Source organism: Gymnodraco acuticeps, unplaced genomic scaffold (assembly GCF_902827175.1).
Source record: "Gymnodraco acuticeps unplaced genomic scaffold, fGymAcu1.1, whole genome shotgun sequence".
NCBI lineage: Eukaryota > Metazoa > Chordata > Actinopteri > Perciformes > Bathydraconidae > Gymnodraco > Gymnodraco acuticeps.
Window position 1 is genome coordinate 440,843 of NW_022989786.1, and position 13,693 is coordinate 454,535.

General features: G+C 44.7%; 1 non-coding gene and 1 pseudogene across 1 annotated transcript; one reads left to right on the plus strand and one right to left on the minus strand.

The window, feature by feature from the left end:
* Positions 1-283: 283 nt before the first annotated feature.
* LOC117549670 lies at positions 284-11,498 on the plus strand (annotated as a pseudogene).
* Positions 7,997-8,079, minus strand: trnal-uaa. Its single transcript has one exon. It is a non-coding gene; the product is annotated as a tRNA-Leu (tRNA).
* Positions 11,499-13,693: the final 2,195 nt, after the last annotated feature.

The window sequence follows — 13,693 nt, forward strand, 5'->3', positions numbered from 1 at the left end:
TGGTAAGATTGAACTTTGTATAGACCTATCAATCAATCAATCAATCAATCAATCAATCAATCAATCAATGTTTATTTATATAGCCCAATATCACAAATGTTACATTTGTCTCAGTGGACTTCACAGTTTGTACAAAATATCAGTATGACAATACGACACCCTCTGTCCTTAGACCCTCACATCGTACAAGGAAAAACTTCCGGAGAAAACCCACAGTTTAAAGGGAAAAATGGGAGAAACCTCAGGGAGAGCAACAGAGGAGGGATCCCTCTCCCAGGACGGACAGACGTGCAATAGATGCCGTGTGTACATTCTATCCATTTTAATGACATGGTATAGCTGAGTTTAAACAACCCAAACCACGACCTCCTCAGCAAGAAGTCCTGCTCCTGATTGGAAATACAACTATGGCTGATATAGGCAGTTGTGGGCTGTTTGTTGACTGGTTATGGAACAATTAGGATTTGAAAGGCTATCAATTAGTGTTGCCACGTGAAAAGAAGCTCCATGCTTTATGCCTGGCTGCAGCCTGGTAGCCTATATTAGCATAATGTGAGAGTGACGCTCAGATGTTTGATGGGGGAATCAATGCGTCCGCGTGTCAAGCCCCGTTATTTCCTCCGTTACCCCCGTGAGCGTTACCCGGGCTGATTGTCAACAACATCATGAGAACACCTACTGGGAAACTAGCACCACCATTAGCCTACTCCTAGGCCGGCTGTAGACTGCCAGTGTGGTGTGGAATAACGGCTTCCAGAGACCGAGGCGAGAGCAGGTTACACACCGAAGACAGAGAAGAAGACGCTGAGGCGGGAAGACGGAAAATAATAAAGGAGCTCGCGCACAACCCAAACATGCAATGGGTTGACATGTTGTGGCGGGGCTGCTGCTCACAGGCTGTGTGAGAGCTACAAAAGCGAGACATTTGAGGCCATTGTTAACAGCCAGCAGCGGTGCAGGCAGCGCTGGTGCTGGGGCGGGAGGGTGGAGGACGGTGGGGGGCGGGGGCGCGAGCTGGCAGCAGGCAGGCTCCCGGTAAGCCTGAGCAGCTCGTGCGCTAGCTTGCCTGCCTGTAGCCCATTAGCTACACCGAGCCCCGTCTTTTAATTCGCCCCCCCCTCATCATTCACTTCTGGGCACCGTCGCTCTCTCTTATCCGACAGCCGTTCATGCCACACGGTCTCCGGCGCGAGCTTGGTCCGCCGCCGCTGTCAGCTCCAGGAGGTGTTGTGGTGCTCGCGCTAGTGTCGAGACAGCAGCGGAGAGAAGAAGAGAAGAAGAAGAGGAGGAAACGAAAGGGAACGCAAGCGGATTTGTTATTAATTCAGTATTTTATTATTTGTTATTGATTAACGTGCTTGAGGACTAATCTGTAATGCGGTGTTGCTGGGTCCGAGCCGGACTGGACCGGGACCGCCGGGGCTAGAAAAGGTAAGCAGCCTCACCGGCAGGCAGCAGGCCAACAAAGCAGAAACACGGAGTTAGTTCGCTGTGCACTTTGAGTGGCTGGCTCAGTGATTTATGGCCCGTATGACTTCAATCCCGGTTCAAGAAGAGTTCACAATGCTTTAAGCTGCCGCAAGCAGCCCCCCCTCTTCTATCGGCCTTCCAACTCTGTCCTTTTTCTCTCTGTGCCTCTCATTTCTCCCCTGCTCCTCACTTAGAGCTATTTATTTACATCATATTTGCTGTTTTGGATGGACTACTTGTGCCTGGTATTTATAGGCTACCTATTTCTCTCCCTCGGCCCTCCTTTTTTTATTATTATACTATTTTATTCCACACTTTGTGATGCTGTATTTGTATTCATATTCACTGTTTGTAGCAACAATAGCTCTGATATGGTCAATCTTTTATTGTTTCTGGCCTCTCTCTCTCTCCCCCCTCCTCCCTCTCTCTGTGTCTGTTAATGGGATAAGGAATACGTGGACTGTCCAAGTTAATGCATTCTCTCTTTGAGCTTCTCATGGCAGGCGCCATTTGTAATTTTATATCCTAGGATAAAACACAGACACTGGACACCACAGGCTGACCTCTCCATCCCTCCCTCCTCTCTCTCTGTTGTTTTTGTTTGGGTGGCTGTATCTCTGTCAGTGTAAGTGGATTATTCGGGGAGGCGTCTAGTAAAGTTGGTGATTGTAAGCTACAAGCAAGGGCCACATACATTACGTGTCCCGTTTAATGGCAAAGCAGCGATATGATTTAATAACATATTCCTCCTACACTCAGTGCCACGGCCTCCCTCCCTCTCTCCCTCCTTGGGACTATTCCTCAGAGTAAATAATTAGGATTCCAGCTTGTCTCCCAGAAAGATAAATGGCTGACATGTGTGACGTGCTGAGAGCTAGAGTAGGGCTGGACTGTCTAATCACCAAAAAGAAGAATAGTGGGCTAATCTGCATTTTTTTAAACGAACGAACATATTTTGTAAAGGCTAGTTTGCACAATTTCATCACAATAGGAACACATTTGCACCTTAAATAATCCAGATTTCTATTTTTCCGCATTAAAATAAATCAAAAACGGCATCTGTTTGATTAGCAAACGAAACATATGTTAACCTTACAATTAATTACATTTTAATGTTAATTAATTGGGTCAGCCTTGTAAATGTTACATTAAATGTTATTTAAGACATATTTCATATAGCCTAGGCCTCGTGCTCTGCTGTTTAAAAAAACATCAAAAATAGCACGAGCCATTTGCTACAAGTAGACAACTTTTAAAGTTATTTTGTAACGTAGGCCTATTTATTTTCAACGTAATGGTGTCACGTTATTTTCTCACACACTTCAGCTGGACACTTCACTGTAGTTTGGTGGCTACTAGCTTAATATCTGTGTTATCTGTAATTAGCTGAACACATTAGCCTGTTAGCTGTAGCTAGCACACAACGGCAGATGGCAGATCTTCTCCTTCTCCTTCTCCTTCTCCTTCTCCTTCTTCTTCTCCTTCTTCTTCTCCTTCTCTCCAAATGAATGCCAGGTGCCCTCTCTGCCTGACACCCGGTCACAGGCCCACCCCGGCGGTGAGGCAGATAGGGACCCTATGGGGGCTCACGGCTGGTTTTTTCTACTTGTCCTCTTTTTCTCGGGGCCGTGATAGAGCACTCGACACTAATGAATCACTGACTCGTGAAGCTTCTTCCTGGCTTTCTGTCTTGCTGTCCTATCTGTCCATTGTTGGCCTGTTTTGTACCCAAGTCCAAGTGTTTATTTTTGTATTCTTGGAAGAGTCTAGGAATTATTGACCCCGATTCAACCTTCCTTTGCCTTTAAACAGTCATAAATCCTTTATTCGTTTACAGCGTTATAGCCTACATCTCAATAAGGCATTTGATGTAGCCTTTATTATAATAAATCACGTGCAATAATATGCGTTATTTCTACTCAAACATGATGCAGGAGTATGTTGTTATTGTGTTTCCGGAGACTGTGAGTGAGGTAACAGCCGAGCAGACGGAAAACAGTAAATCATGTGTGCAAGGCAGAGGTTGACAGAAATAGGCTACCTACATCAGTCACAAAGGAAATATATACAGGCCACATAAACTGCCGCCATTACACAACGAAATGTCACGTTCAGCCTGAATAACAACAGACGCGGTGGGGTATTGCTTTATTATAAAAACATCATTCTCACTCAAATTAAATGATCGAATAATACAAATAGATTACTTACAGTTATGTCAAGTAGTGAACACGGTGTTATTCCATTTGTATTTTTAAATTGAAAGGTGAAGCACTGTCATTATTCTGGATTACATGATGGAACCGAAAAATAATTAGTGATAGATAATAATAACAATAATAAGTATACTTAACTATTAACCAGGATTCATTATATCATTAAATGGACAAATATGTTACTTGTAATTGCTTAGTTTGTAATAATTATAATAATATTACAATTAGGATTATAATATCAATAATAGCAGTAATAATAATAATAAAGCTGCATCATTTGAAAAAATACATAAACAAAAACGAAATAATAATAACAATGGTATTAATAAGAATAGTAATGATAATACCACATTTAAATAATACAACAAATAATAACATGTAATGTGTGCATCACTGTGAATAAATTATTGTGTGTGTGTGTTAAATCATGTGTGTGTGTGTGTGTGTGTGTATGTGTCTTTGTAATGTGTGTGCGTGTGTGCCTCCTCCATCAGAGCATCTGCAGGCTGTGCACTGGGCTCAGAGGGGAGGGGGAGGGTAGAGGGGGGGTGAGGAAAGAAAAGCAGTGGTTTCTATTCATGTCATGGTGCCTTTCATGGCGGAAGATGGATTTATCTCTCTCATTTCTTCATTCTGCCTCTCCTTAACCTTTCAGGTCAGATTGCAGGAGACCGTTGGAGAGACACCGTCACGTGACCCCCGGTACCAAATGGTCTTCCGGCAGTGGCTCTCAACAAGGACCGGAGCACAAGACGCCACTTCTCTCAGAAATGCAGAAGACAACATACTACGACAACTCCTCTGCACTTTTCGGTGGCTACTCGTCCTACCAGGTGCAGGGGGCAGCGGCAGCCGGCAACGGCTTTGGGGGCTACGATGCACCGGTCCCAGTGTCCCACCACCAGCCGGCCTTCCAGTCAGCCCCCCATCTGGATGTGGATTCGTACCAGCGCTCTGCCTGCTCTTTACAGTCACTGGGCAGCAACAGCGGCCACCAGCAGCAGCAGCTAGCCAAGACCAAGGAGCTGAATGGGCAGCTGCATGCAGCCCAGTTTGCCACCTGAGCACCTCCCCGGCCCCCAGGTGTCCCCCCCACTGCCCCCCAACCCCAGCAGCAGTAATACTGGGGCTCAGCAGCCAGGGGGCAGTGCCGGGGGCTCCTCGCTCACTAAATCAGGCCCCAATAAGCCGTCTAATTCCTCTTCCTCCACGTCTTCCTCCACGTCTTCCTCCTCCTCTTCGCTGCCCCCCAACCCGACCATGTCCAAGCAGATCTTTCCCTGGATGAAAGAGTGTCGACAGGCGACCAAGCAGAAAAACTGTTCGCCCAGCAACAACTCTGGCAACGGTGTGTGAGACCGCACCTGTCTCTGTCTCTCTGTCTGTCTTTGCTTTGACTTCCCCCCATAGCCTCACAGAAACCACATGCAGAATACTAATCCCCCCTACACCAAACTCTCTTTCCTCATCTCCCCCTTCCTCGGTTCCTTATGTCCTCCTTCTATTTCATTTTCCTTCCTCATTAGCGCCTCTTTCCTATTATCCTGCCTTCGCCTTCCAATCACCCCCCCCGCTCTTTCCTCACCTCTCTTATCAACATCCTCTTTCAAGCCACAGATCCCCAAGGATTTAAAAAAGGTTTCTCAGGCTGTTATAGCAAAACAGGTTTCCACAGGCAACTGGTCATGTTGGTTATCAGTAGCTGGGGAGTGCGTCTGCTCTGATCCAAGGTCATCCTCAGCATCTAATCCGGCTTTAAGGTGAACAAGTGACTGGTGAGCTGGATTCACTGTAAAGCTTTTTTCATCTCCCTGAGAAAGTATGATCAAATGGAAGCTGAAAAGCTCTAACCTAACATTGCAATTCTGCTACACCACTTTGTTATGTAACTGAGCCTTTTGATGACTCAAACATCAATAAAGTACCTGTCAAAACCCCTGCATGTTGTGAGCAGTAAAGTAGGTCAGAGGCATGGCAGTATACAAGTGATCAGCAAGAGAATACAGTAAATATACACTATATATTCATTCATATTTCATTTTTTGGAAGAGGATGGTTAGTTTATTTGAATGTATATGTTGTGTACCAACAACATATTTTCTTCCAATATTTGCCTACAAAAACGAGCACTTTGTTTGATAGGAGATCCATAATGACCACTGTACTGTATGTAGGGCAGAGGGGCTGGAAACAGAAGGATTCAGCTCGCCTGGTTTTCAATCCAAGAAACACACCTAGCAACACCTCTCCATTTCACCGATACCAACCAATGAACACTTTGTATCCTTTTTATTTCATCGCTTCACCTTCTAAAAACAAATAATAACACACAATTATGATTATGATTATGATAGAAGAATTTATTGGCAAAGAAAAAGCCTGGTGCAGATTTCCCTGAGGCTTATCATCATAATGAGGCTGGTTCCATCATGCCTGTATGGAGACCTTTACTACACCTGTGATGGGTTGTGACAAACTGAATGAGGTCTGCATACAGCACAGACACACAGCGCGTGGATACACTGCTCTTCATCCATGCATACTTGACATAAATCTCCCCTTAAAACCACCAGCGCTGCTGAGCACAAAAAGGAAACATTTGAGAAAGTTGCATCTGGGATAAACAAAGTCATGGAGGAGATATAGATCTGGTGTTCCGACAGTAATTAGTCAAATCTTGCGTAGAAGGACCTAAAAGCAGAACTGGATAAAGACACAATCAATGACAACTGATCAGTGCATCTTCCTTCATCATTTACCTTCCTCATCACCTCTTACACCCTCTGGTTATTATCACTTGCCTTCTGATTGCCCTCTCCTCGTCATCTCCTTTTGGCACCTTCTTGGTAATCCACAGATATTAACACAGTGAATTTAAATATCATGTACGATAACAGATGAATAGATTTTTCAGAGAGAGGAAGAATGATGTTTGCATGTTTGAAATTAAAGATATTAGCAATGGGGAAGAATACAGCATGATAAATCTGAATATCATGTCTGATAACAGGAAAAGAAACAGACAGATCCGTTATTGGAATTGGTAGTTATCAATGAGAAAATAATATGTTGTGCCATAATGAATATGAGTATTAAGAAAGCTTCCAGATGACTGGGAAAGAGATTAGGCTGTGGATGCCCCTTTCACACCAACACGGTTCCAGGGCCGGTTCGGCGCTAGAGCCTGATAAGCACCGGTTTTTTCCTGTTCACACCGCAGCGGAGCCGGCTCTAAACACCGAAAACCGGTGCTTACCAAGCACCAAAAAATTGTCGGTCTACAAGCAAGAACCGCATACGTCACGCTTACGTCGGGGGCAGGGGCGGGATCAACCTGAGCTAACAGTTTATGGCGAGTACGGCAAATGAAAGTTGTAACAAGCAGTAGCGCTGAGCAAAGTGACTAGAACGTTACCACACACTTTATAAAGTCAGGCAACACTAACCAGGCTTCGTGTGATTCTGTTTATTTGTACCTTACTTTGACCATCCGTTCGCTGTTATTGATCATTGTGGAGAGAGGCAGACGTGTTGTTTTGTATTATAGCAGCTATCGGATGGAATCAATACATGGGCTGCACAGGTTGTCGTGTCCGACTATCACAAGTAGAATCATAATGAAAATACGCCGGTAAAATGTGCCTGTAGAAAACGGTTTATGCCACAATAGGATAGCAACAAGTAATCAAGATAGTCAGTTTAGCTTCGGTTGCTATGCTAACATCACCCATTTTATACCAGAGAAACTTTCATAACAGCGTTGTTGCCAAACAGCGGGGCAGCTCTGCAGCGGTCGGTAGATGCCGCTGAAACACATGAATAAACAATGAACCACGGCACTCTGGAGAAAAGTATAAGGTTGAGAAGTAGTTATTTCATCTAATCTGGCTTCGTGTGATTAAAAGCAACACGATCATCGACCCGGCGCCGTTGGGGAGAAAATCAGCGACGTAAACGGTGACGTCATGACGCAGCCGCGGCAGCACCAGTCGGGCTCTGGGCGGTGTGAACAAAACGGGGGCTGAAATGGATGCTCATGGCCATTGGTCAAATAAACATTGCAAATATTATCACACCATGCTAGACAACTCTGAAACATGGTTTATGCTAGAATGGATTTGTTCTGAGATACACAACCCTGGTTCTGCCTTTGAGCCTCTTATGCTCTTAATGTGTGCTTCGTATTCGCTCCCTTTGCACAACATTACTGTGAGAAGATTAGATATATTTCATTGATCTCAATTTGGGATCTTTTTATGAAACGGATGCCAGAGGCCCTTTAATGGTTGGCTGCAAATGTTTTAAATATTTACCAGTAGTAGGGTTTGAACCCACGAGGGCATATGCCCATTGGATCTTAAGTCCAACGCCTTAACCACTCGGCCATCCTGGTTATTGATCAGACAGCTTCCTGTGTCCAACACTTTTGCTTCATATTAGCTCCTTTGCGCTTCACATACACTTCCTATGCCCTTAGCATTCGCTTAACTTGTTCTCCCGATGCTCTTACTATTCAACATGCAATTTTACTTCGCATGCGCTTAACATGCCTAATATTGCGCTTCCACTATCTATACGCTGCACTTCCAATGTTCATCATTATGTTCTTTCTATGTGCTTCCTACCCTTTTACCAATAGGCTTTCCTAACCCTAACCATCTAGTGTACCAGTTACCGCTGCACACCAAATAAAACAATATGTGCCTGTTTGTTAGGTATGCAATAGCTACAATTAATTTCATGGGAGTTATTATATTAAGGTGTTGGAGGATGTAGTTTGTGTTTTATTTGATTATACTTCAAGGTGTTTTATTTACTCTACCCTTATTGATATATTTGGGGGTTGGAGATAATATTAGAAGCACCCCTCACAGCACCAAACTGCAGCCTCCGAATAGCCGAGCAGTTGAATCAACAGCTCTCAGATTTCAACCAAAACTGAACACCATCCCCTTCAGGCAGGACTGTTGCATCACGTGAACCTGACTAGCAACAGAGCGTAGATCATCCTGTTCAACAGGCAGCTTCTTCACAACCTGACTGATCAAACAGTGACGCTTGTTCCTGTTTGTACTAATGTAGCTCCTTCCAAGAGCTCAGCAGTTCAACCTTTCCATTTTGTATACAGGCTTCTTGCAAACCTTTAAGATCTAAACTTCTTTTGTTAATTATTTGAGCCAACATTATTTTTCTATCTTTTCTCATTGTTAGAGTAAAAGGGCATGTGTGAAAGGGGCTTAACAATCGTCAGGACAACCCGTTTTTGTTACTTGCTGCCAAATTACTTGCAAACATTTCTTTTGAATAATTTCTTTGCGGAAATAATGAAAAGATTTGAGGATAACCATAGATTGTGACGGATAGCCAAATCTAATCTAGTTGTATTCCTCTTAACACACAAAGACTCAATGGCCTTAATAACAACATTGTTTCCTTCTGAAAAGAATGTATACATTGGCATTTTGAAAACTAATGTACACGTATTTAGTGGTAACAGTTGAAGTGTATGAGCAAATCTCAATATTTTCCAGCTGTATTAGTAGTTAGTATAAGTATCACATACATGTGGTGAGGAGCGTGACTGCAGCTGCTGATGAAGTGAGTGCAGGTCTACATCAGCTCACAGTCTTCAGCTGCTGCTGCTGCTGTGGGGGTTTGTCTTTCCTGCCAAGATGCAATTTAGCTGCCCTCGGCCAGCGCCGGGCCCTCCGTCTCTTAATAACTGCCACTGTTATGAAGTGTTGACAACTAATATCAGGGGGTAATTCAGCCAGAGCCTGGACCCCCCTCTGCTTTATTAAGAAGCTGAATGCTTTCAATTTCCTCCAGCATGCAGCCTGAGTGGCTTATTCTCTCTTCCTTTAGGCTCTATTCATCTTCCCTTTACCTGTTTCTTACTATATCCTGCTTTTTGCACATTTCCACTCTTTTGCACATTTAACCCATTTCCATTTTTTTCATTTCCAAGGCCTTTGGTGCTCCCTTGTTTTTATTTTTGCTTGTATCTTATCAATATCATTATGCCATTTTATATTGACTTGCCCTTTCTCTGTTCGACCCTTGTTCTTCTCTCCTCAGTATCAGGAGGAGCAGAGAGTGGCAGGCAGTGGGGGAGAAGAGTCCCACCAGCGGGTCTTCAGCCTCGTCTAAGCGGGCCCGTACGGCCTACACCAGCGCTCAGCTGGTGGAGCTGGAGAAGGAGTTCCACTTCAACCGGTACCTGTGCCGGCCGCGCCGCGTGGAGATGGCCAACCTGCTGAAACCTGTCCGAGCGGCAGATCAAGATCTGGTTCCAGAACCGACGCATGAAATACAAGAAGGACCAGAAGTCCAAGGGCCTCAGCTCCAGTTCTGGAGGGCCCTCACCCGCTGGCTCCCCCCCCCTGACCATGCAGTCCTCCGCCAGCTTCCTCAACTCCATGCACCCTATGGGAGGGGGTGGGGCGGGCTACGACGTCCCATCTCCGCCATCCTTCGGCAAAACCCCACCAGGGAGTGTTCCTACTCCATGTCCACTGCCTACTCCAACGTCCCCATGAAGGGCTGCCCCCCCCCAGCATAAGTACGGCTCCCCAGACCCGGACTACGGCGACCCCCACCCTCACCACGGCATGGCCAGTAACGCTGGCTACGGAACTCCCAACAACATGCAGGCCAGTCCAGTATACGTGGGGGGGGGCAGCTATGTGGAACCCATGCCTGGCTCGGCGCCCTCCATGTACGGGCTAAACCACCTCGGCCCCACGCCACCCCACCACCAAAACATGGACTACAATGGTGCGGGGCCCATGTCGGGGCGCCAACGGGCACCATGTGGGTGGAGGGGGGCCCCCCGGGCCCCTGCGACCCGCCCCCCCACCAGACGTACACCGAGCTGTCGGCACACCACACCTCGACTCAGGGCAGAATCCAGGAAGCACCCAAGCTCACTCACCTGTAGCAGGTTTGCAACAACACGACAACGTAGGAAGTAGTGAAGACGACAGACTAACAGACTAACTAACATGTGGGGACCTGCTGCTGCACGGGGGCAGCAGGGGGGCCACAAGGAGACAGACAGGAGCCATCCAGTGGTTTGTCCTGTGCCCTACAGCCTCAGAGAGCCCCCCCCCCCCCTGTTTACACTGCCTGACCAGTATTAGGGCTTTCACTGTTACTCTGAAAGTGCAGTTAACTGTAAAAACACAAAGGTAGTGCCTGTAATAAGCCGCAGCAAGGGACCTTTCCAAAAGAGACACTAAAATCACTGCAGTGCAGAATTAGAGGAATCAATGGTAGTGGCTAAAACACTTTATATTTCAAACAGGAACCAAACTTACGATCCGCTCCTGAAACATTACATTATCCGACAGGAAATTAGGAATGTTCATACGAAAGAGGATGAGTGCCACGTTGACAACATTTTTGAGATCTTAATTTATTATTTTAAGTGCTGAGATTAAAGACAGAATTCAGACTTTCTCAGAACTAAGAATTCAACTTTTTTTTTTCACAGGTGGCCCTAATTTTCTTCCGTATGTTCAAGAATTAAAGCGAGCATTATCAGATTTACCCATGAATCATTTAACTTACACATTAAAACTGCCTAATATTTAAGTATACTTTATCAGTGATTTTTCCATTAGAACTCTTGATTTTGTACCCACGTTTAAGCATCTCACATGAACCCTTTTTTTAGAGGGGGTTACACTCCACTCTGTCCCAGGGCAGTGAGGCATATTGTACATTACATTACATTTAGCTGACGCTTTTATCCAAAGCGACTTACAATAAGTGCATTCCACCAACAAGATGCAAACTTGAGGTGTGGAAGAAGAGGTTTTACAGTCTCCCACGTCCCCCGGGGACAATACATGTCAGGAAGCTCATCTTGTGCTAGTGTAGCAGAGACATATCGGCAGCTGTACAGCACAACAGGATTTATGGTGAGCACCATTGTTTAGTCAGTGTTAGACTGATCATCTGCACAGTCAATCAAAACAACTATATACTGAGTACTAGAGATTCAGAAATAAATATATTTGTCAGAAACCTCCAAAAATCTAATATGAAAGAACACCTCTAAGTATGATGTGTTTGTGTGGGTGGGGCAAATTGCTGGCCTGCTGTTAGAGCTTGGAGTATGGGGTTTTAAATGTGTACTATGATAAGGAAAATCTTCCCCCTAAGACACACACATATACAAACTCCCGGCTGCTAAATGAAATAGTTTTAATGGGCAGTTAACGAGGTGGTTAGATTTATGACGCCGGGCTCTCTCCCCCTCCAGGCTACACATGTTGTTGTCAGCCGGGCTGAGCTATGTGGAGAACCGTCCTCTCCATCAGCTGAGAGAGGGAGAGCACAAATATGTCTCCCTCGTCCCACAGAGCATAAAAACCACTGGATGTTCTCCCCCCTCTCCGTCTCGTTCTCCTCCTGCTGTCCCCCGCCTCTCTCCGATCCACTACTAACACTCTCCTGTCTGTGGCAGCAGCACATGGCTTCTGAAGGAGGCTACACATCCCACAACCCGCCACAGACCGCCCCCCCCCCCCCCACACCACACACACACACACACACACACACACCCACACACATCCCCACACATGAATTCACCACCCCTCCCATCAATCTAACAGGGTTTAAGAAGCTACACGAAGCTAAAGTAGCTCCCATAGACACACTTCTGTGCTAAGCTACTTTAGCTAATCACACACACACGGCAACGCTAAGCTAGCTTCCTTTCGTTGTCACACACCCACAGCGGGGTCACGCCAGCTGTTGACATATTTGAACAAACACATGAGAGGACACGGAAGAGACATTTTTAGTGTTCTTATTTTAGCACATCATCGACACAGGGTAAATAATAAGAGTGGAGAACAATATTTATTTATGTTTGGCTACGTCATTGTCCTCTGTCTGTCTCTCCATCTCTTTCTCTATCTCTCTCTTTCTATCTCCTTATAATATTGTTTTGTTTTGTTCTCACATATCTTGACTTTTAACGTGGATACAGGGTATATATTTGAACAAAAATGCATGTCCCAGAAATATGAGCTGATGTATTTCACACATATTTAAAACAACTGGGTTTATTTGTCAGTGAGGACAGTGGGGGGGAACACACATCACACATGAAAAGTGTGTGTGTTGGACCCCTATTTCACTCTCTGCTCTTCTAGAAATAAACCCTCTGTATGGTTTTAAAGTGCAGATCTACACACATGCTTTCCACATCTGGGCATCATTGTTGCACTTAGAGTTGACATTTTGATGGTTAAAAGGTAAAAGATAATAATAATAAAATCTTATTTTGAAGACGGAAGGCCCTCCAATCAAAGCGTCTTTCGCCAATGTGTGTTCGAGTGAACATTCATATATAAATATTTATTTGTTATAGCCAGTTTAAAAAGACTTTCTGTTTTGTATTATTATTATTTATCCTTCATGTATTTATATCGAGAAAAAATACTGTACTTTTTAGTATTTACCTGTTATGAAAGAAAAAAAATGTTGTGTTTCTTCTTGTCCGATGTACTGAAGTTACATTTTTTAGTTCTTGTATTTTAGAAGAAGATAGGTAGTTTTTATGTTCCTAAAATGACCCTTGTACATACATGTCTTGGCTTGTACAGGGAGCAGGCTCGGTGAGGATTGGTGACTCATCCGAGCTTAGTCGGAAAAATGTAGACAAAACTATTAGCTGGAAAAAAGTCTTTTTGGAGAAAAACAACTTCTTTTTTGTCCTTTGTAGCTCCTTTTTCTTTCACTGTTGAGAGAGTTGTCTGTCGAGCAATTCTTTAATAAAATGTTACGTTATTCAGAGCTATCGTCAGTTTGTCTATGATTCTCAGGTGTGGTGGTAAATAATCATTAAAGAAATGAAAGGGCATTACTGATTGGTTAGGCAGTGTTTCTGTCAGGAACACAATACGAGCGATGCGTTGATGACGTGTTGGCCAAACAGGAAGTTAGCATCTCAAGGGCTCCCACAACCAACATACGAGATTTCCCCATTTGAT